The 23787-nt window shown below is 39.8% G+C and overlaps 1 protein-coding gene and 1 pseudogene across 1 annotated transcript in view; one reads left to right on the top strand and one right to left on the bottom strand.

Moving 5' to 3' along the window:
* BMPR2 (bone morphogenetic protein receptor type 2) overlaps positions 1 to 23787 on the top strand; it is a 174307-nt gene that overhangs the window by 6267 nt on the left and 144253 nt on the right. The window lies entirely within an intron of this gene.
* Positions 6871 to 7340, bottom strand: LOC136378694 (large ribosomal subunit protein eL8 pseudogene; annotated as a pseudogene).

The raw sequence follows: 23787 nt of genomic DNA, 5'->3' as shown, positions 1-23787 counted from the left end.
GAAGTCAGTGTAAATCGGTAAATTTTATACTTGGCCAAACCACTTACGGCATTTACTCATATATTGCCTTGCTGTTGAATACAGTTTTATGTATTTGCCTTGTTCTCCCAACTGATAATTGCTTGTAGAGGACAGAATTTAGATCTTAAATTGTTTTGTAATCTACCATCTTGCTATGCACATATAAAATGTTTAAGAAATACTAAATGAGCCTGACCTGTGGTGGCACAGTGGGTAAAGTGTCAACCTGGAAACGCTGAAGTTGCCGGTTCAAAAAAAACCCTGGGCTTGCCTGGTCAAGGCACATATGGGAGTTGATGCTTTCTGCTCCTCCCCCCTTCTCTCTCTCTCTCTCTCTCTCTCTCCCCTCGCTATAATAATAATAAAAAAAAATCTTTATAAAAAAAAATTAAAAAAAAAAAAAGAAATACTAAATGAATGACTAATAAAAAGAAATTCGAGCCAGGAAGTATTCTAAGTTTGCTCATTTACTCAAATAATGGATTAGTAATTTGTTCTTTCTTTGTCCCAGTTCCTTCAACTATAAAGTAGTTTAAGAGGTGTAGTGGGAAGACCCCTGTCTTGAATTAATGAACTTGGATTCTATATGATTCTAGTCAAATAGATTACTTAAGAAAGTTTTCTCAGTTTTAATATTATGGGATTGGACTAGATTATGTTTAAAATGCAGATTCCTGGGTGCCACCTCAGACCAATTAATCTGAATTTATGAACAGTGAGTTTTAGAATGTGCATTTTAGTTTGACATGCGGGGCCACAGCAGATAAAGCCTTGACCTGGAATGCTGAGGTGGTTGGTTTGAAACCCCAGGCTTGCCTGGTCAAGGCACAAATGAGAAGCAATTATGAGTTGATCCTTCCTTTTCCTCCCCCACTTTCTCTCTCTCTCTCTCTCTCTCTCTCTCTCTCTCTCTCTCTCCTCTTTCTAAAAATAAATAAATTAATTAAAAATCTAGAATCTGCATTTTAGCTCTGGCCGAATAGCTTGGTCAGGAGACGCAAAGGTTTTGGGTTCAATCTCTGGTCAGGGCACATACAGGAACAGATGGATGTTTCTCTCTCTCTTCCCCCTACTTCCTCTCACTCTAAAATAAGTAATTAAAAAAAAAGAATCTGCATTTTAAACAAACATTCCGAAGGTAAATTTTTTATACTCTATAAAGTTGGAGAACTGTTAGATTTAAGATTCTTTCTCTCTGGTTTTACTTTAGTTTATTTTTTACTTTTGTGCTAATTATAACCTATAATTTATTTAGTCAACATTTGTACCAAGCATTCCTTATTTTATGCTTTAAGTAATTACCAAAACCTTTCTCTTTTTTAACATTTGCATAATTTTTTTCTTGCCTATTAGTCTTAAAGACAATATATTTATATAATATTATTTATTATAACTTTTCTTCTGTGTGAGAGAGTAGGGGAGATACAGAGACAGACTCTTGCATGTGCCACAACTGGGATCCACCTGGCAACCCCTGTCTGGGGCCATGCTTGCAACCCAGCTATTTTTAGTACCTGAGGCAGAGGCTCCACGGAGCCATACTCAGAACCCTGGGACGATGTACTTGAATAAGTCAAGCCTGGGCTATGGGAGGGGAAGACAGAGCAATAGCAAGAGCGCTAGAGAAGGGGGCAGGGGAGGGGTGGAGAAGCACATGGTTGCTTCTCCTGTGTGCTCTACTGGGAATTGAACCTGGGACTTCTGCATGCTGGATCGATGCTCAACCACTGAGTCAACTATCCAGGGCTGTTATTTAATGAAAAGTGCTTTGATCACCCAGTATTATATATGTTCATTTGGCCTGTACTTTTATTTTGACCATTTTATTTTCCCTTTCCTTTTCCTTCTGCCAAAAAGAAAAATTACTAGTAGTAGAAGCAAGTTTTTACTTTTATTAAATTTGGTTCTACTTTTAGTAAATTTGGATGAGAATTGTTGATAAGAGAATTAGTGCTAAACTAAATTAGACAACAATGTTTAGGTTTTAGTTACAAATTAATATTCCATGGAGCCCTGCAGGTGGATCAGTTGCATATATTAAATTTCTGTCCACCAAAGAAGAATTCTATTTTGATTTGATTGATGTCTGCTGGGAAAAATTAAATATAAGTGCTATGATGTCTAGGAATTCATGGATTTTGACTGCCTTGCTTAACACTTACACTTGTTGAAGAGATTCTCTTATTACCGAACTATTTCCCCTGTGTAATTGAATGGCCTAGTGTTTGAATTCTTTTTTTTTTTTTTAGATTTTATTTTTCCATTTTTATTGGGGAGAGAGAGAGAGAGAGAGAGAGAGAGAGAGAGAGAGAGAGAGGAAAGAGATAGAGAGAACAGGGGGAGGAGCAGGAAGCATCAACTTCCATATGTGCCTTGACCAGGCAAGCACAGGGTTTTGAACCGGCAACCGCAGCATTCCAGGTCGACGCTTTATCCACTGCGCCACCATAGGTCAGGCTAGTCTTTGAATTCTTTCCAGAAGCAAAGCAGATAACATTGGTAGAATTTTGAGAGTAATAGACTTGATTTTATTTTTCTTAAACTTTTGTTGTTTGTGAGATGGATGTGACAGCTAAGACTGCTGGATTATAAGAATACATATAAATATATGTGTAGTCTATGTGAATTTAGAAGTAGGCCTGTAAGCCCTGGCTGGCTAGTTCAGTCAGAGTGTTGTCCTGAAACTCCAAGGTTGGTGGTTGGTCCCAGATCAGGGCACATTTGGAAAGCAACTAATGAACACACAACTAAGTGGGACAACAAATGAATGCCTCTCTCTCTCAAATCAATCAATAAAAAAAAGGAGCAAAAAAAAGATAAAAAAGGAAATACGCCTGTAAGTAAATGATATGTATGTACATTTTAGAATACATGGCCTTACCAGAACTATTAGAACACAACATTTTTTGTTTTCTCCTAACCCTCTGAATATGAGGATATGAACGTTATGTATGTCCTACTGTCTCCTGACCATCCAGAGTAGGATTGTAACAAAAAATTTTATTTTAAAAATGTGTAAGGCAACATTTAAAAAAGCAAATGTATGTTCTTTTTGTCTCCATAAATTGGTTATCAAACAAACATGATTTTAAGTTAATAAAACTATTAACTGAAAAAACTCACTCCTGGGGGTCAGTGAGTATGAAAAAAACCCACTACTCAAAGGGTTAATTGCACTTAATATAGTAGTGTTTGAACAGACCAAGTTTCTGTTCCAGTATGCACCTATGGGAGCAGCTGGAAGGGTAGGGGAAAATTAATAGTATAGATAACATATGGAAAGAGAACTAAAATGTCCAGTGGACAAACATTTTTTAGTGCTTCCTTTGTTCAAAGTTCTTTTTTTAAATGTTAGTGGATACAAAGAAAAATATGAGGTATGCCTCCTCCCCCAACCATCTCATAGCCTGTATCACTTTATAAAAGAGAATTAGATCTCATGCTATTTGATACAAGAGTAGGAATTTTGCAGACCTTTAGTAGTATATTTTTTCTCTCTGCCTACCTTTCAGGATGAGAAATTCCTGTAAGTATTCTTCAGTACAAGAAAAGAGACTATATTCTTGTGGATTTTCTAACTGATCTTCAGTCTTCTTTTATGTTTTTCTTTGTCAGCCTTCTTAAAGAGCATTGAACACTTCTTCACTTCCTTATTCTCAACTCCTTAATTCCCCCCCCCCCCTCATGCAATGTATATATTATTAGGTAAGCAGTGACTTCCTAATTGCCAAATTCAGTCACTTTTAAATCTCATTCTCTGACTTTACTACTGAATTTGAGAGTTTTGGTCATCCCTTTCTTGGAACTTTTCTCTTCTGACTTTAGTGACTTTGCATATCCCTGATTCTATATTTTCTCTATCTTCACTTCTCCCTAGATGTTTTTTGTTTTGTTTTAAATCTCCCCAGGTTGTTTTTCCTCTTAGTGCTACTCCTCCCCCTGTTGATTTTCTCATATTGCTACTCTCCCAGGCTTTGCTTATCCTTGAAAGTAGTTAATTACTAAGTCAAACAGGCAACTAGAATTGGAAGCTAGAAAAATTTGAATTCCTTGCTAGTGGTACCACTAGCTGTTTACTTTGGGTTAATTGCTTCTTTTGTAAAGTAAGGGAGTAAGCCTGCATGATGTTTATAGTACTTATAGCACTTTTGCTTATGGTGTGAGGAAAACCAGTGGTATTATTAGTTAATAGTAAATGAATACATCCTTGCATTCTTGGAATGAATCCTTGATTGTGATGTATAATTCTTTTAAGATGCTCCTGTATTCAATTGGCTAATATTTTGTTGAGGATTTTTGCATCTGTTCATATTTGCCTGTAATTTTCTTTTTTTTTCTTTCTTTTTTTTTTTTGTGATGTCCTTGCCTGGTTTCTTGAGCAGCACTGCTGCTTCTGTCCCTCCTACCTTCTTCTGGGCAATTGTGTGGTAGCTACACACTCCCAACTCCTCCACCACTTCTGTGTTTGCTGGAGCCATGGGCTCAGCCATGGGCAACTAGGGAATTGTATTTGTGGGTGACACTGCCCTTGTCTTTCTCCCTGCCTGCCTCCCCTACATGTTCCATATGCACATCTTCAGAAACACTGATGTGTAAATATTTCAACTGTTTTAGTTTATTGAGTGGAAAAGCTTTATTGGGCTATAAATGTCTTAACTAGTTAAAGATTTAAGAGAAGATACAAAAGGGTCTTACTCTACCATGATACTGATGTCTCTCCAAAGCTTTTAATTTTGATGAAATCTAATTTAGCCTTTTTTTTTTGTCATCGATATACGTTTTTGGTGTCATATCTCAGAATCCATTGCCAAACTTAAGGCCATTGGAGATTTACTTTTTTTTTTTCTCTTAAGAGTTTTATGGTTTTTTGTTTTTTTTTTTGTTTTTTTTTTAACAGAGGCAGAGATAGACAGGGACAGACAGACAGGAACGGAGAGAGATGAGAAGCATCAATCATCAGTTTCTCCTTGCGCGTTGTGACTTCTTAGTTGTTCATTGATTGCTTTCTCACATGTGCCTTGACCGTGGGCCTTCAGCAGACCGAGTAACCCCCTGCTGGAGCCAGCGACCTTGGGTCCAAGCTGGTGAGCTCTTTGCTCAAGCCAGATGAGCCCGCGCTCAAGCTGGCGACCTCGGGGTCTCGAACCTGGGTCCTTCCGCATCCCAGTCTGACGCTCTATCCACTGCGCCACCACCTGATCAGGCAAGAGTTTTATGGTTTTAACTCTTATGCTTAGGTCACCGATTCATTTTGAGTTAAATTTTGCATATGGTTTGAGGTAGGGACTCAACATTCTTGGATCTTTTGTATGTAAAAATCCAGTTGTGTCGGCACAATTTTTGAAGAGACTGTTCTTTCCCCATTGAGTGAAATTGACACTCTTGTAAAAAATCAGTTGTCCACATATGTATAGATTTCTATCTGGACTCTCAATCCTATCCAATGGTTTATAAGTCTGTCCTTGTACCAGTACCACACTGTTTTGATTATTGTAGCTTTTTAGTAATTTTTAAAATTGGGACATGGGAATCCTCCATTTTTTTCTTTTCTTTTTTTTAATTTGAGAGAGGCAGGGAGAGAGAGACAGGAACATTGAGCTGCTCCTGTATGTGCCCTGACCAGGGAATTGAACCAGCAACCTATGCGCTCCAGGAGAACACTGCAGGACGATATTTTATTGATTTTTAGAGAAACAGAGAGAGGAAAGGAAATGGAGAAGGGAAGCATTTGTTGCTTCATTTAGTCGTGTATTTTTTGGTTGCTTCCTGTATGTTCCCTGACCAGGGATCAAACCTGCAACCTTGTTTCAGAATGACGCTCTTAACTGAGCTAACTGACCAGGGCCACATCTTTGTTCTTTTTAAATCAAGATTATTTTAGCTATTTAGGACCCCTTGCAATTCCATGTGAATTTAAGGATTTATTGCCCTGGCCAGTTGGCTCAGTGGTAGAGCATCGGCCTAGCGTGCGGAGGACCCGGGTTCAATTTCCGGCCAGGGCACACAGGAGAAGTGCACATTTGCTTCTCCACCCCTCCGCCGCGCTTTCCTCTCTATCTCTCTCTTCCCCTCCCGCAGCCAAGGCTCCATTGGAGCAAAGATGGCCCGGGCGCTGGGGATGGCTCTGTGACCTCTGCCTCAGGCGCTAGAGTGGCTCTGGTCGCAACATGGCAACGCCCAGGATGGGCAGAGCATCGCCCCCTGGTGGGCAGAGCGTCGCCCCCTGGTGGGCGTGCCGGGTGGATCCCGGTCGGGCGCATGCGGGAGTCTGTCTGACTGTCTCTCCCTGTTTCCAGCTTCAGAAAAATGAAAAGAAAAAAAAAAAAAAAGAATTTAAGGATTTTCTTTTCCATTTCTGCAAAAGTTTATTGAAATTTTGATAGGAATTGTTTGAATCTATAATGACTTTGGGTAGTATTGGCATCTTTTTTTTTTTCTGAAGTTGGAAACGGGGAGAGACAGACAGACTCCCGCATGCGCCCGACCAGGATCCACCCGGCAAGCCCACCAGGGGCGATGCTCTGCCCCTCCAGGGTGTCGCTCTGTCACAACTAGAGCCACTCTAGCGCCTGGGGCAGAGGCCAAGGGGCCATCCCCAGCGCCTGGGCCATCTTTGCTCCAATGGAGCCTTGGCTGCGGGAGGGGAAGAGAGAGACAGAGAGGAAGGAGGGGGGAGGGTGGAGAAGCAAATGGGCGCTTCTCCTATGTGCCCTGGCCGGGAATCGAACCCGGGTCCCCCGCACGCCAGGCCAATGCTCTACCGCTGAGCCAACCAGCCAGGGCCAGTCTTTTCTTTTTTTAAGGAGAATTTTTATTACTTTTATGTACAGAAAACTCAACAGTACACATTTAGCCTAGCTTGGAGGCCAGTACTTTAGCCTTGGCCTTTTCCAACTTGGCAGTGTGAGCTACTGACTTTGGCGCTAGGATGTAGCCTACCCAGTGGCAGTGGATGTCATCATATCTGTCGTTGTAATTGGTCCGGATAGCTTCTACCAATTTGTCCAGAGCTTCTTTGTCTTCTGAGTTAACCTGTGTGAAGGTAATGGTTGTACAGGTCATCCTGTGACTAGATGCCCCAGCCTGGCCTTCTCCTTGATAATGCAGTAGGGAACCCCCATCGCATGGCACAGGGCAGGTAGGAAGACATCCAGCTCAATGGGACCTATATTGTGTGCAGTCACTACCAGCTGGGCCTCTTTGTACTTCACCAGGGTGGTGACAGTGTTAACATCTGCTTGCAGGACAGAGGGCATCTGTGAGGACATCCCTTTTGCTGGCAGCTTTTTTTTCTCAGCCCGAGCCAACAATCTCTGCATCTTCTCTCAAAGAGAGAGACAGACAAACAGGGACAGAGAGAGATGAGAAGCATCAACTCATAGTTGCTGCACTTTAGTTGTTCATTGATTGCTTTCTCATGTGTTCATTGAAGGGGGTGCTCCCGCTGAGCCTGTGACCCCTTGCTTAATCTAGTGACCTTAGGCTCAAGCCGGCGACCTTTGGACTTAACCCAGCAACCATGGGGTCATATTGATGATCCCACACTCAAGCCAGTGATCCCACACTCAGGCTGTTGAGTCCCTGCTCAAGCCGATGAGCCTTCGCTCAAGCTGGTGACCTCTGGGTTTTGAACCTGGGTCCTCAGCATTCCAGGTCAACACTCTATCCACAGTGTCACTACCTGGTCAGGCTGCCCTTTTTTTTTTTTTAATTGATTTTAGTGACAGGAAGGGATAGAGAGACAGGAACATCGATCTGTTCCTGTATGTTCCTTGACTGGGGATTGAGCCCACAACCTCTGTGCTTTGGGATGATGATCTAAGCACCTGAGCTATCCAGCCAGGGTGAAGCCTTTTTTTATTTTTATTTTATTTTATTATTATTATTTTTTACAGAGACAGAGAGAGAGTCAGAGAGAGGGATAGACAGGGACAGACAGACAGGAACGGAGAGATGAGAAGCATCAATTATTAGTTTCTCGTTGTGCATTGCGACACCTTAGTTGTTCATTGATTGCTTTCTCATATGTGCCTTGACCTCGGGCCTTCAGCAGACCGAGTGACCCCTTGCTCAAGCCAGCGACCTTGGGTCTAAGCTTGTGAGCTTTGCTCAAACCAAATGAGCTCGCACTCAAGCTGGCGACCCCTGGGTCTTAAACCTGGGTCCTCGGCATCCCAGTCCGACGCTCTGTCCTCTGCGCCACTGCCTGGTCAGGCTGAAACCGTTTTTTATGGAGATACATTGTAATCAGAATACTTCTAAAACACATGTTTTTATAGGGGCAAAAAATTTGAATATATTTTGAAACTTGTTGAATATATTCTCATTGAAGATTTTTTTGTTTTTAACAGATACAGAGAGAGAGTTAGAGAGGGACAGATAGGCAGGGAGAGAGATGAGAAGCATCAGTTCTTTGTTGCGGCTCCTTAGATGTTCATCTATTGCTTTCTCATATGTGCCTTGATGGGGGGGTGGGCTATAGCAGAGCAAGTGACCCCTTGCTCAAGCCAGTGACCTTGGGCTCAAGCCAACGATGTTGGGCTTCAAGCCATTGACCTTTGGGCTCAAGCCAGCTACTGTGGGGTCATATCTATGATCCCACGCTCAAGCTGGTGAGTCTGCGCTCAAGCCAGTGACCTTGGGCTTTTGAACCTGGGCCCTCAGCATCCCAGTTCAACTCTCTATCCACTGTGTCACCACCTTGTCAGGATCATTGACTTTTTATATATAGTTTTCTCAGGATACATTCCAAGTATAGCACATTTTACAGGGAAGTCCTTCAAATTATAGACCTATTATCCTGTTTTTTTGAAATACTATCCACCTACTCAAAAAATTATTATTATTTTTTATTTTTTTTACAGAGATAGAGAATCAGAGAGAGGACAGACAGGAACGGAGAAGAGAATTATCAATCATCAATTTTTCATTGTGACACCTTAGTTGTTCATTGATTGCTTTCTCATATGTGCCCTGACCATGGGCCTTCAGCAGACCGAGTAACCCCTTGCTCAAACCAGCGACCTTGGATCCAAGCTGGTGAGCTTTGCTCAAACCAGATGAGCCCATGCTCAAGCTGGCGACTTTGGGGTCTTGAATCTGGATCTTCCGCACCCCAGTCCGACGCTGTATCCACTGCACCACCGCCTGGTCAGGCTCAAAAAATTATTAAAAAAAAAAAAAAAATCTCCCTGGCCAGGTGATTCAGTGGATAAAGCATTGTCCCAGCACACTGAGGTTGCAGGTTGTGCAGTCAGTGAGTGCACAGCTAAATGGAACAGCTACATGGAACAACGAGTTGATGATGATGATTCTTCTTCTTCTCTCTCTCTCTCTCTCTCTCTCCCCCCCCTTCCCCCTTCCTTTCCCCTTCCTCCCTCTCTTCCTCCTGCTCCCCTCCCCTCCTCCTGCCCCCCTTCCTCTTATACCCCCTACCTTTCTCTCTTTCTCATTCAAGTCAGTGGGAAAGTTTTCAAAAATTAAAATAAATCCTATATAAGGAACTGGTAGATTTAAGGTACAATTGTTCTGTGGCTAGTACCTTTAAGACTCTATATTATATGTCACATTACATTGCAATAAGATGTTAGGAAAATTATTTCCAAAATAACTAAAGTAAAATGTAACATACATGTGTAGAGCCCCAGTATCTGACACTATTCATTAACCTTACCTTGAATATATTAAGAAACACTTAAAATGCATTATGCAATTTATCAGGACGCAGAAACGATCTTGGCAATGGGTGTGCACAAAAGGAAGGAGCTGCAGGACTTAAGAAAAAAATACAAGGCACACATAAAGAAAAGATGGGGTATAGGGGACTCTCAGCCTCTTGGACTGAGAGCCCAGATCTCTGCAGCCTCATCATATATATTTATTTCTTTAATCAGTAAGCAAGTTAGCAGAGCATAGGCTCAGAAACAGAGAAGGATGATTAACTAAACCTTGCAGGTATGCAGGAAATGGCTAAAAGGTTCAGAATCTTCCTTTAAACAATCTTATCAGTGCTTGCTGGGGCAGTATTCTGCCCCTGCAGGACTTGGCGTTCCAAAGTCTGCACCAAAGTCTTGGGTTAGGGCCTTGGCCATTGGCTTAGCGGTAGAGCATCAGCCTGGTGTGTGGAAGTCCTGGGTTTGATTCCTGGTTAGGACACACAGGAGAAGCACCCATCTGCTTCTCCACCCTTCCCCCTCTCCTCCCTCTCTGTCTCTCTTCCCTTCCCGCAGCCAAGGCTCCATTGGAGCAAAGTTGGCCCAGGTGCTGAGGATGGCTCTATGGCCTCTGCCTCAGGCGCTAGAATGGCTCCAGCTGCAATGGAGCATCACCTCCTGGTGGGCGTGCTGGGTGGATCTCAGTCCAGTGCCTGCGGGAATCTGTTTGCCTCCCCAGTTCTAACTTTGGAAGAAAAATAAATAAATAAATAAATAAATAAATAAATAAATAAATAAAAAGAGATGTCAGAGCAGCTTTCTAATCTCCAGCCATCTGCCTACATCAAGATATGACACAAAATTTATATAATCATTCTCACCTTAAATGTGTTAAATGTGGACTTGATGGAAAAATATGGAACATGATAAAGTATTGTGCCAGAAGAATTGGCTATAATAGTTTTATATAGAGTTGAGTTTTAGGGGGAATAGAAGGATCACACACACACACACACACATCTCTAATATCTATTAATACATCTGTAACTAGAAGGTTAGATGCAGATGGAGGTTGAGAAATTTCAGTTTGTTCAAATCAGAGGTTTTACTATTTATCTTTCAAGACAGTAGTGTTCCCTTATAATCTCAGTATCAATAATGTACATTATACCTTCATTCTGTTCCAGCAGTTTAAGTGCAAAATAGCATGATTTAGAGAAAAATGTGACCTATACAAATGACATAAGTGTGAAGTGATATATAATTTGACTAATTATCTAAACCCTCTAGTTCTTTTATTTAAATGAGGAAATAATTGACTTTTTATATCATTATTGCTATATCTTCAGCCTTTGCTTTTGTAGATAAGACAAGTGTATATACAAAATTATATAATTTTATTTTTTAGAGAGAGAGAAAAAACAACATTGACTTGATTTTCTACTTATTTTTACATTCATTGGTTTATTTTTGTATGTGTCCTGACTGGGGATTGAATTTGTAACCTTGGCGTATTGGGACGATGCTCTAATCAACTGAACTACCTTTCCAGGGCCCAAAACTATGTAACTTTAGTTAATTAATTTATAGATTTTATTTATTGATTTTTAGAGAGAGGAGAGAGAGAAGGGGGGGTAGAAGCTGGAAGCATCAACTTGTAGTTGCTTCTCATATGTGACTAGGCCGGGCGAGCCCAGTGTTTCAAACTGGCGACCTCAGCATTCCAGGTCGATGCTTTATCCACTGTGCCACCACGAGTCAGGCTCTATATAACGTTAATAGACACTCCAGGCCAGCATTTTATGGAAAGCTTTGTTTTTGTATTTTTGTTTATACTTGAAAAGTAAAGAAAAAACTACTAATAATCCTGTGACTCCAACACCATATTTTAGTCTAATTTTTTTAAGTATTTATTTTTATATGGGTGTAATTGTATAATATCAGTTAATTATATCTCAAACTTTTAAACATGGAATAATTTATCATAAGCAGTAGCTGTGTAATATCCCATTAAGTTTATTTATTTACTTAGTTCCTATTGGGAAAAGTTTAGTTTGTCATAGTTTTCTTCTTTTAATAAACACTGCCATTTTGAAGACTTTTGTGCATATATCCTTCTGGTTTGGTTTATTTCTGAGTTCTCATCTTGACCAATCAGCAGCATGACCCAATTTGATCATTTTATCCCTCCTTGAAACACTTTCTTCATTTTCTTTTAAGATACCACACTCATGGTTTTCTTCTTACCTTTCTATTTTCTTTGATGGTTCTTTTTTATGTCTCTCACCTCTGAATGGTGTACTGTCTCAGGACCTTTTGTCCCTTACCTCTAAGTAGTGTGTTGTCCCAGGACTCAGTCTTTGGACCTTTTTTTCCCTCTATCTACACATACTCTGTCTACACTTAACTCTTTTGGTGATCTCATCCAGTCTCATGGCTTTAAAAATAACATCTAGAGGCTGACAAGTTTCAAATTTATTTCCATTCCAACCTTTCTTTGAAATCCAGTGTGTAGCCAACTGTGTATTTAGCATCTCCACCTAGGTGTCTGATAATCATCTCAAATTTACAGTGTGTCCAAGCTGAACTCTCCTGACCTTATTCCATAAGCCTGTTTCCCAGCAAATGGATGGACTTAGAGATTATTATGCTAAGTAAAATAGCTAGGCAAAGAAAGACATGTATTATATGATCTCACTTATATGTGGAATCTAAGGAACAAAGTGAACCAAGGAACAAAATAAAGGCAGAGGTGGGGTCACAGGGACCAGAGGGACAGCAGTCAAAGGGAAGGGAGATGTGGGGATGGGATCAGAGAAGGTGAAGGGATTAGTGAAATTATATATACATAACACAGAGATACAGATAACAGGACAGCAAATGCCAATTTTATCATTCCAGTTGTTAGGCCAAAAAAACCAAAAATATCCTTGTCTCTGCTTTCTCTTTCACATTCACATCCAGTCTGATAGCAAAACTTTTGGCTCCACCCTCAAAATATCAAAATATATTTAGAGTCTACCACCCTTTTACCACTTTTATTGCTAATACATAATCTAAAATCCACCATCTTCCTCTCACTTGCCTTTCTTTTTTTTTTTTTTTTTTGGGGGAGAAAGCAAGAGACAGAGATAGGAAGGGAGAGAGATAAGAAACATCAACTCATAGTTGCGGCACTTTAGTTGTTCGTTGATTGCTGCTTAAACATGCCTTGACCAGGTCAGGGGGCTGCTGCTGAGCCAATGACCCTTTGCTTAAGCCAGCAACCTTGGGCTTTAAGCCAGCAACTATTGAGCTCAAACCAGCGACCATGGAATCATGTCTATGATCCCATGCTCTAAGTCAGCAATCCCACACTCAAGCTGGTGAGCCTGTGCTCGAGCTGGCAACCATGGGGTTTTTAACCTGGGAGCTCAGCATTCCAGGTTGGCGCTTTATCCACTGCACTGCCAGTGGTCAGGCTTCCTCTCACTTGCTATTTTTCAGTAGTTTCTATTTTCTCTAAAACCTTTGCTCTATTACAGTTGCTTTACTTTTTTTAAAATTTTAATTTATTGTGTTAACATGGATTCAAGTGTCCCACTGAATATAACACCCTCACCCCTACCCCTGTGTCCCTATTTACACCCCCTTTTTCTCCCTCCCCCAACTTCCTTCCTCCTTCCCTTTGGGATTTGCTGTCCTGTTATCTGTATCTCTGTGTTATGTATATATAATTTCACTAATCCCTTCACCTTCTCTGATCCCATCCCCACATCTCCCTTCCCTTTGACTGCTGTCCCTCTGGTCCCTGTGACCCCACCTCTGCCTTTATTTTGTTCCTTGGTTCACTTTGTTCCTTAGATTCCACATATAAGTGAGATCATATAATACATGTCTTTCTTTGCCTAGCTATTTTACTTAGCATAGTAATCTCTTAAGTCCATCCATGCTGCTGCAAAAGGTAAAATTTCCTTCTTTTTCATGGCTGTACAGTTGCTTTTCAATATGAATCCTGGGTCATCCTTTTCTTTTCTCTCTCTTTTTTTTCTTTTTCTTTTTTTTGACAGAGAGAGAGAAAGAGTCAGAGAGAGGGACAGATAAGAAGGGAGAGAGATGAGAAGCATCAGTTCTTCATTGCGGCTCCTTGGTTGTCCATTAATTGCATTCTCATATGTGCCCTGACTGGGGGCTACAGCAGAGCAAGTGACCCCTTGCTCAAGCCAGCGACCTTGGGCTCAAGCCAGTTGTTGCAGTCATATAATATTATAGTAACTAAATATATAGAAATACAAAAAAGTATGGAAGATATATAGAAATAATTAGGATACAATATTAAAAGCAATTAAGGAAAGTAAACAAAGTTATGCCACCTGGATAGGAATTAATCTAGGGTGTACAGATATGATAGACAGACTCTGCGTTTCCCGCAGGGCCCAGTTAGTGTGTGTGTGTGTGTGTGTGTGTGTGTGTGTGTGTGTGTGTGTGAGAAGTTATGTATAGATAAAAAGTGGCTTGATGTTGTAACTCTGTAGGTTAACATAAACAAGAAGCTTCCCTAAGAACACCTTAAAAGTGGCTTGATGTGACATTTCGGTAGATTAACATAAAAAGGGCTCCCAAACTCCCAAAAAGGTGGTTTGAGGTGATAATCCTCTAGATTGACACCTGTTAGAAGGCGTAGGCCAGAAAAGGTACTAAAGCTAAGGGGCTCCCCTGCTGCGGTAGTCGCCGGGACTCCAACGTTGAGTGTGAACTGTCTCCATGCTGCTCTGACCAAGGACAGCAGAGATGAACACAGCCGACGAGGCCCCTCTTTAGCTGTACCCAGGCACACCAAAAGGATTTGTGAGTAATAAACTGCCTGTGTTATTCTTGCAGCTAACTTGTGTGTTGGTCGTGTCTTTCCTCCGGTGGCAGCTGGTCTTGGCACTGATAAGTAGAATTCTCATAGCTGTCTCGAGTAGTCTCGAAGAGGCTGCCAGCACTGCTGTTAAGCAGGAGTGTCCCACTGTGCGGGACAAGTCGAATCGGGGATGCCTGATCAACGTAGAACTCGGGCTCTACTGGGACACCAATGACCTTTGGGCTCAAGCCAGTGACCATGGGTTCATGCCTATGATCCCACGCTCAAGCCAGTGACCCAATGCTGAGCTGATGAGCCCATGCTCAAGCCAGATGAGCCTGAGCTCAAGCCGGCAACCTTGGGGTTTTGAACCTGGGTCCTCTGAGTCCCAGTTCAACACTCTATCCACTGCGCCACTGCCTGGTCAGGCTAGATCACCCTTTTCAAACATAAAGTCAGAGCATGACATTTCTGTGCTTAAACTCTTTAGTGCCTTTCCATCTTACTCAGAATAAGTCATAATCATTAAAAATATCCTACAAAAGTCTGACCAGGCAATGTGGAGTAGTTAGAGCATTGGCCTGGGACCCAGAGGACCCAGGTTTGAAAGCCGGAGGTCACCAGCTTAAGCATGGGATCATAGACATGATCCCATGGTCGCTAGCTTGAACCCAAAGGTCACTGGCTTGAGCCCAAGATTATTATTGGCTTGAGCAAGGGGTCACTGGCTCAGCTGAAGCATCCCGATCAAGGCTTTTATGAGAAGCAATCAGTGAGCAACTAAATTGTCCCAATGAAGAATTGATGCTTCTCATCTCTTAATCTCTGTCCCTTCCTGTCTGTCTCTTTCTCTCTCACTTAAAATAAAAAAACCTACACAATTTGGCCCCTACTACTTTTGACCATGCGTGCTGATCTCTGTCTTGCTTAGCACTTATTGTGCTTTTAATTTTACAAAGAATTAAAAATTCAGAAAATCAAATGTTTTAGAATAGATTAGATTTAAGATACTTTATTTATTTTTACAGAGACAGAGAGTCAGAGAGAGGGATAGATAGGGACAGACAGACAGGAACAGAGAGAGATGAGAAGCATCAATAATCAGTTTTTCGTTGTGACACCTTAGTTCATTGATTGCTTTCTCATATGTGCCTTGACTGTGGGCCTTCAGCAGACCGAGTAACCCCTTGCTCAAGCCAGTGACCTTGGGTCCAAGCTGGTGAGCTTTGCTCAAGCTGGCGACCTCGGGTCTCGAACCTGGGTCCTCTGCATCCCAGTCCGACGCTCTGTCCACTGCGCCACCGCCCGGTCAGGCTAGATTTAAGATACTTTATTCTAAATAATTGATAGTCAAGTAGTAAATAAATCTATATATTGAAGGATAAGGGAAGAGACACATGAACATTTTTTTTTCTCTTTTATTTACACACCCTGTATAAGTGCTTTAAATATTTACTAAGTTATCTCATTAACTCTGAACAGACTGATTGGTTCCATTATTTTTCCTTATTTTACAGATGAGTAAACTGAGTAAAAGGGAAACCTGGAATTAGGGCTCAGGCCTCTATAACTCCAAAGCAGAACAGTAATATAATAAATACAGTGTAAGGCTGAAAGTTATAAAATACTTGGAATATTTTAGGCATCTGAAAATCTTACTGACATTTTAATTATTCAGCATTACTTGCCCAGACTGAACTATGTCCTACTTATGATTTCTTATTTGGCTCTAAATGACAACAGATGTTTTAGGTTTTGTGTGTAGTATTCAATTGTTGATGGATAATAAAATTTTTTGCTGAAGATTCAAAGCTTCAGTTTTGGGAAGGAACATCAGTTAGACAAGAAGAGTGATGATGGTATATTTGATTGAGGATAAGTTTTTAATGTTTCCATCTGTTGTTAGTGATTAGAATCCCTAGGGGCCAGTCTAGTGTGAAGAGTAACTTTTTTTAATATTTAGTTATTACACAAAGAGCCATATTGTGGTGACAAGAAAGGCAAGATTAAAACCATCAAAATAATATCAAGAGATGAAATTATTCATGTTACTTATTGAAACTGTTTTTTTGTGGAAGATAACATTTCTGGGATATTTAATTATTTTTTCATTTGGCTAAACCAGTGTGTTAGCTTGATAAAATGTCATGAAAACTGTTGATATGTAAATTCAGTTTAGCCTTTAGTACCAACTTTTTCCATTATTCAACTCTTCTCTAGTAATTACTGTTTTACCCATTTACTTAGGTTTGGAGACATTCAGTTTTACTGATCCTTGTGGCTAAGTCCTTTTAAGAGCAAGATAGTAGTCTTAGATTTGTACTAAGTCAGTTTAGATTTGTACACTAAAAAGCTAATAGGCTTTATATTTCACATCACTCTGTTAATGAAAATAGATTAAATTTATTAACTGAAAATAGATTAAATTCTAGTCATTTGCAATTAAAAATCAGTGCATTAAGTCAGGGTATATGGAAGTTTATCAATTGATTAGGCTCGCTAGGTTATTCTAAAGCAGTGTTTAGTTCTTGCTCATGCTGTATGTCCATTGAGGATTGGCAGGGGTATTCTGTTCATCATTCAGGGATCTGGGATGGTAGAGTGTCACCATCTTGAAAGTTGCTGGCTGCTGTGCCAGAGGTAAAGGAAAGTAGAAGATAATTTTTCATGATAGTGAAGTACTCTGCATAGAAGAGATTCACATCACATCTACTTACAACTCACAATTCAGTCTCATGGTTTCCTCCAGCCTCTAAGAAATGTGATCTTTCTAATTTCTAAATGTGATATTTCTATTTAGAAAAGAAATTTGGGAAACAGGACCAATGATGATTGTAGTAAAAGAGATAAATTACATTGATTTTGCTTTGTGTTTTAAGACTTGATTTTGCTTTTAGACTTTGACTTTATTTCTTTTTGAAATCTTTCTTTTTTAAATAATCCTAAAGTTGTAATACAAGATCGTTATAAAATAATTTTAAGTGATAATGAAAATAAGACCCATTTCTTCTTTACTCTTTAATCTCATTCTCTAGATATAACCACTGTTAATAGTTTAGTGTATAATCTTTCACACTTTTTGATATGCAGTATAAATAAACATCTGTACAATTAGAGTTTATTTTATTTTATTTTTTATTTTATTGAATTTATTGGGGTGACATTGGTTAATAAAATTATATAAGTTTCAGGTGTACAGCTCTGTAATATATCATCTGTATTTGTATTATGTTTACCATCTCAAGTTGAGTCCCCTTCTATGACCATTTATTCCCCTTATACCCTCTCCATATCTTCCCTCTAGTAATCACCATACTGTTGTTTCTTTCTTTTCTTTTTTTTAGCTTAATCCCTTCTTTTCACCCAGCTCCCTCTCTCCCCAACTCTGACCTCTGCCTGTCTGTTCTCTATGAATCTGTTTCTGTTTTGTTTGTTACTCTGTTCATTAGATTCCACATATAAGTGAAATCATATGGTACTTGTATTTCTCTGACTGGCATATTTCATTTAGCATAATAATCTCTAGGTCCGTCCATGCTGTCGCAAAGAATAAAATTTTCCATCTTTTTTATGGCCGAGAAGTATTCCATTATGTAAATGTACCACTGCTTTTTCTATCCATTCATCTACTCATGGACATTTGGGCTACTTCCAAATCTTGGTTATTGTAAATAATACAGCAGTGAACATAGGGGTGCATATATTCTTTTGAATTAGTGTTTTGAGCTTTTTGATATTCCCAGAAGTGGAATCATTGGTTTATAACACTTCCATTTTAAAATTTTTGAGGTAACTCCCTGCTGTTTTCCACAGTGGCTGCACTAGTTTGCATTCCAATCAACAGTGCACAAGGGTTCCCTTTTCTCCATATCCTTGCCAACATTTGTTTGTTGATTTATTGCTGACAGCCATTCTGACAGGTGTGAAGTGATACCTTATTTTGTTTTTCATTTGCATCTTTCTGATGATGAATGACATTGAACATCTTTTCATATGTCTGTTGGCCACCTGTTTGTCCTCTTTGGAGAAGTGTCTATTCAGGTCCTTTGCCCATTTTTTATTTGGATTGTTTGGGGGCGGGTTTTGGCATTGAGTTGTATAAGTGCTTTATACATTTTGGATATTAACCCCTTATCAGATGTATCACTATTTTATTTTTTTTAATTAAATCTATTGGGTGATATTGATTAATAAGATTATATAGATTTCAAGTATACATTTTTTTCCCTAAAATATATTTATTGATTTTAGAGAGAGACAGAAACATCAATCTGTTCTTGTATGTGCCCTGACTGGGGATTGAGCCCTCAAACTTCACACTTTAGGACATTACTCCAACCAACTGCATTATCAGGCCAGGGCTCAAGTGTATATTTCTGTGATATGTGATCAGTATATTACATTATTTACCCACTACTCAAAGTCAGATCATCTTCTGTCACCATATATTTGCCCCCGTTTAACTTTATTTATTTTTTTTTTGTATTTTTCTGAAGCTGGAAACGGGGAGAGACAGTCAGACTCCCGCATGCGCCCGACCGGGGGCGACGCTCTGCCCACCAGGGGGCGATGCTCTGCCCCTTCGGGGCGTTGCTCTGCCGTGACCAGAGCCACTCTAGCGCCTGGGGCAGAGGCCAAGGAGCCATCCCCAGCGCTCGGGCCATCTTTGCTCCAATGGAGCCTTGGCTGCGGGAGGGGAAGAGAGAGACAGAGAGGAAGGGGGGGAGGTGGAGAAGCAAATGGGCGCTTCTCCTATGTGCCCTGGCCAGGAATCGAACCCGGGTTCCCCGCACGCCAGGCCGACGCTCTACCGCTGAGCCAACCGGCCAGGGCCTGGCCCCCTTTAACTTTTACTAGAGTTGTTTTTTATATTTTAGAGAGAGAGAGACAGAGAGAGAGAGAGAGAGAGATGAGAAGCATCAACTCGTAGTTGGGGCACTTTAGTTGTTCATTGATTGCTTTTCATACGTGTCTTGACTGGTGGGCTCCAGCTGAGCCAGTGACCCCTTGCTCAAGCCAGTGACCTTGGGCTCAAGCCAGCAACCTTGGGCTTCAAGCCAGTGACCTTTGTGCTCAAACCAGCAATCATGGGGTCATGTCTAGGATCCCATGCTCAAGCTGGCGACCCCACACTCAATCTGGTGAGCCTGCACTCAAGTCAGATGAGCCTGCGCTCAAGTCGGTGACCTCGGGGTTTCAGACCTGGGACCTTAGCACCCAGGTCAATGTTGTATCCACTCCACCACTACCCATCAGGCGAGTTTGTTTATTTTTATTTTTTAAATTTTATTTATTTATTTATTTTTTACAGAGACAGTGAGTCAGAGAGAGGGATAGACAGGGACAGACAGACAGGAATGGAGAGAGATGAGAAGCATCAATCATTAGTTTTTTCGTTGCACGTTTCAACACCTTAGTTGTTCATTGATTGCTTTCTCATATGTGCCTTGACCGTGGGCCTTCAGCAGACCCAGTAACCCCTTGCTGGGGCCAGCGACCTTGACTTCAAGCTGGTGGGCTTTTTGCTCAAACCAGATGAGCCCACGCTCAAGAAGGCGAGCTCGGGGTCTCGAACCTGGGTCGCGGCATCCCAGTCCGACGCTCTATCCACTGTGCCACTGCCTGGTCAGGCCGAGTTTGTTTTTTAAACAATCGTCGAATCATTATATATATCAGATAGATTTTTTTGATTGTTCATGCAGAATAGTTCTAAAAAATTCTTTGGTTGAAGGTAGCATATTGAAATTTTGATATGAACTTCCAAATCTACCTCCCTTTCATTTCCACCAGTAGTAGATAAGAATTTCCTTTTTCATATACCTTTTCCAAACAATGTATAATATCAATCTTTTCAATTTTTGCCAAAGCATAAGCATTGTGGTTTGTTTCGATGTGCAGGATTTTTAGTAATTAGTGAGGCAGAAATTTTTTTTTATACTTATTGGCTAGTTGGTAGTTCTCTGAATTACCTGTTCATATATCAGATTCATTTTTCTAATGGTTTCTTTTTTAAATTGATTTGATGATGATATTTATATAATAAAAATTATTTTCTCCCATTTATCTTTTCTTTTATGACATTCTGGGTTTTGTGTTATCTTAGAAAAGTCTTCACCATATCCACAATTACCAAAAATTCTAGCTTATAGTTTATAGGTCTGTAGGTTTTTTGTTTGTTTTTTGATGGTTAGATGATTTAATCCACCTGAAACTATTCTTAGTGTTGTACATACAAAGATGGGCAAAAGTAGGTTTCCAGTTGTATGTGAAACACAAAGTTTATTCTTGTTATTATTTATTAATTATTGTATTATTTTCTACATGAACAACTGTTAGCCTACTTTTGCCCTACCCTATATATTAACTCAATAATAGTATGAGGTAGATAATATTACCCTCATTTAAAGAATTTTAGGCACAGAGGAATTAAGAAGCTTGCTCAAGGCTAATAGAGCTGGAATAGAGATACAGGCATAGCTGTAATAATAGACACAGGCAGCCCATGTTTTTAACTGCTATGCTCTACTGCTGCTTATATAGCCAGGTTGTCTTTTAATCACTGAATTCTATATAAAGAAAATGTCCTATTTGGGTAATAAAAAGTATCTTTTAGGGACAGTTAATTTTAAATGCATAAAATATATACATCATAATATTATTATGGTAAACAGGTGATTAATATCAATTGCTTAAAATCTCTGATCTTGGAAACCCAAACATTTTTAGCCCTTGTTTAGAGCCTTACCTATTATTTTAATTAAAAAAATTTTAAGAACCTTCGTTATTTGGATTTCTAGCTTACAAATGTTGGGGAAGAATCAAATAAATAAATAGATGACTAATATTCGTGGCTTAAAATGCCTGAGCATGTATATTCATTTAATGTATTCAGAACAAGTTTGAGTTAGAACCTATTTAGTTTATGGGAATACATAGCATTAACTGGAATACTTTTGTCATTCTAGCTGTCCAGTCTAGAGTTTATCTTTCACACGATGTGGTACAAATGTAGGAAAGAATAATGGTAGCAAAAGGTAAAGGGACAGAGTTGGGGAAGTCTGAGGAAAGAGGGAAAAATGTAATTTAGTTAATTTCCTTTTATATTGTCTGTTGCTCTCCACGCAAACTGTCCCAGCTTGGTCTGGCCTTGTTGCCCTTTCCTTTGATCTCTGTACTGGTGTAAGTTCAAAGAAGTATATCATTCTTTGTGTAAGCTCTTGTAGGCTTGTGAATTTGGGTATTTTTAAATAGTAGCTTTGACATTGGAAAGTTATGGGGCTATTACTTAAAGCAAAGAATTATATTTGAAAAGAGAACTCTGAACAATTGAATGATAATATCAGAAAGTAGTTTATAGAGTTGGTAGTACTAAAATTACAGTTGGTTGCATTTTTCATCCTGTCACTTAGGTGAGCTAATTCCTGAAATATTTTCAGCTCATTTTACTTATTTAGGTCATTAATTAGATAATTTGTTGTTTAGAAGATGGCATCTAGTTAAGGAGTTTGGAGAGATTCTTGTGAGATTCAGCTGTGTCATGTCTTCAGTAATTATCTCAAGAATTATGTTGGAGAAGCAGTGAATTCCTGCAGCTAATGAATATTTCATTAACATTTGATGGAATCTATTGTATAAAAAATTTACCAAAAATATTTGACATTAGTAAAGTAATACTTGAATACAGAGGACTATATTAGATGCTATTACATATAACAAAGTGAAATGGCTATTGGTTAATAACAGTAACATCTCTTTTTTATGAATCCCTGTGTGTCAATTGTAATGAAGAATATATATTTTTTCTAATCAAAATAGCTGAAAGGTAGGTATTTTTCCTATTTATGAATTAGGAAAACAGACTAACAGACTAAGTACTTTGTCTAATGGTATATATACTTCTAAAAATTACTTATTGAACTATTTAATGAATACATCCTTGTGACAGGCATTGTGCTAAGTTGTTTTTTTTTTTTTTTTCACAGAGACAGAGAGAGAGTCAGAGAGAGGGATAGACAGGGATAGACAGACAGGAACGGAGAGAGATGAGAAGCATCAATCATTAGTTTTTCGTTGCACATTGCAACACCTTAGTTGTTCATTGATTGCTTTTTCATATGTGCCTTGACCGTGGGCCTTCAGCAGACCGAGTAACCCCTTGCTCGAGCCAGCGACCTTGGGTCCAAACTGGTGAGCTTTGCTCAAACCAGATGAGCCCGTGCTCAAGCTGGCGACCTCGGGGTCTCGAACCTGGGTCCTCCGCATCCCAGTCCGAGGCTCTATCCACTGTGCCACCGCCTGCTCAGGCTGTGCTAAGTTTTTTACTTTATTTGAGGTGATCCTCACATCAGCTTTGCTGAAATAGATATTTTTTCATTGATGAGGAAGCTAAGGTACACAGAAATTAAATAAATTATGCAAAGCCATATAATTGGAAAGTGGCAGAACTGGAATTCAAGCCAGTACTCTTAACCATATTTTCTCTTAAAACTTTTTTTGTGTAATAAGAGAGAATCAATTACATTGAGATGCCTTTCAACTTTGAAATTCTGTGAATTGTTCTCTCTAAAGTAATAAAGTTAGGATAAGCTAATATCTACATATCAGTTGTGTAATAAGAATTGTTTTTTAAATTTATTGATTTGCCTGACCAGGCGGTGGCGCAGTGGATAGAGCGTCGGACTGGGATGTCGAGGACCCAGGTTCGAGACCCCGAGGTTGCCAGCTTGAGCATGGGCTCATCTGGTTTGAGCAAAAGCTCACCAGCTTGGACCCAAGGTCTCTGGCTTCAGCAAGGAGTTATTCAGTCTGCTGTAGGCCCGTGGTCAAGGCACATATGAGAAAGCAATCAATGAACAACTAAGGTGTCACAATGTGCAACGAAAAACTAATGATTGATGCTTCTCATCTCTCCGTTCCTGTCTGTCTGTCCCTGTCTATCCCTCTCTCTGACTCTCTCTCTGTCTCTGTAAAAATAAATAAATAAATAAATAAATAAAAATTAAAAAATATTTTTTAATTTATTGATTTTAGAGAGACAAAGAGTGAGACAGAGAGACAGAAACATCAATCTACTTCTGTGTATATTCTAACCAGGGATCCAACCAGCAATCTCTGTATATCAGGACAATACCCCCACTAATTTAGCCATCTGACCAGGGCATATGTAATAAGAAATTTGATTCCTGGCCTGAGTGTCGACCTGGAATGCTAAGGTCGCTGGTTCAAAACCCTGGGCTTGCCGAGTACAGGCACATATGACAAAAATATTTGATTCATTAATAGAAAGAA

Source organism: Saccopteryx leptura, chromosome 7 (assembly GCF_036850995.1).
Source record: "Saccopteryx leptura isolate mSacLep1 chromosome 7, mSacLep1_pri_phased_curated, whole genome shotgun sequence".
In the NCBI taxonomy this organism is placed as follows: Eukaryota; Metazoa; Chordata; class Mammalia; order Chiroptera; family Emballonuridae; genus Saccopteryx; species Saccopteryx leptura.
This window is presented reverse-complemented; position numbering and strand designations above follow the sequence as displayed.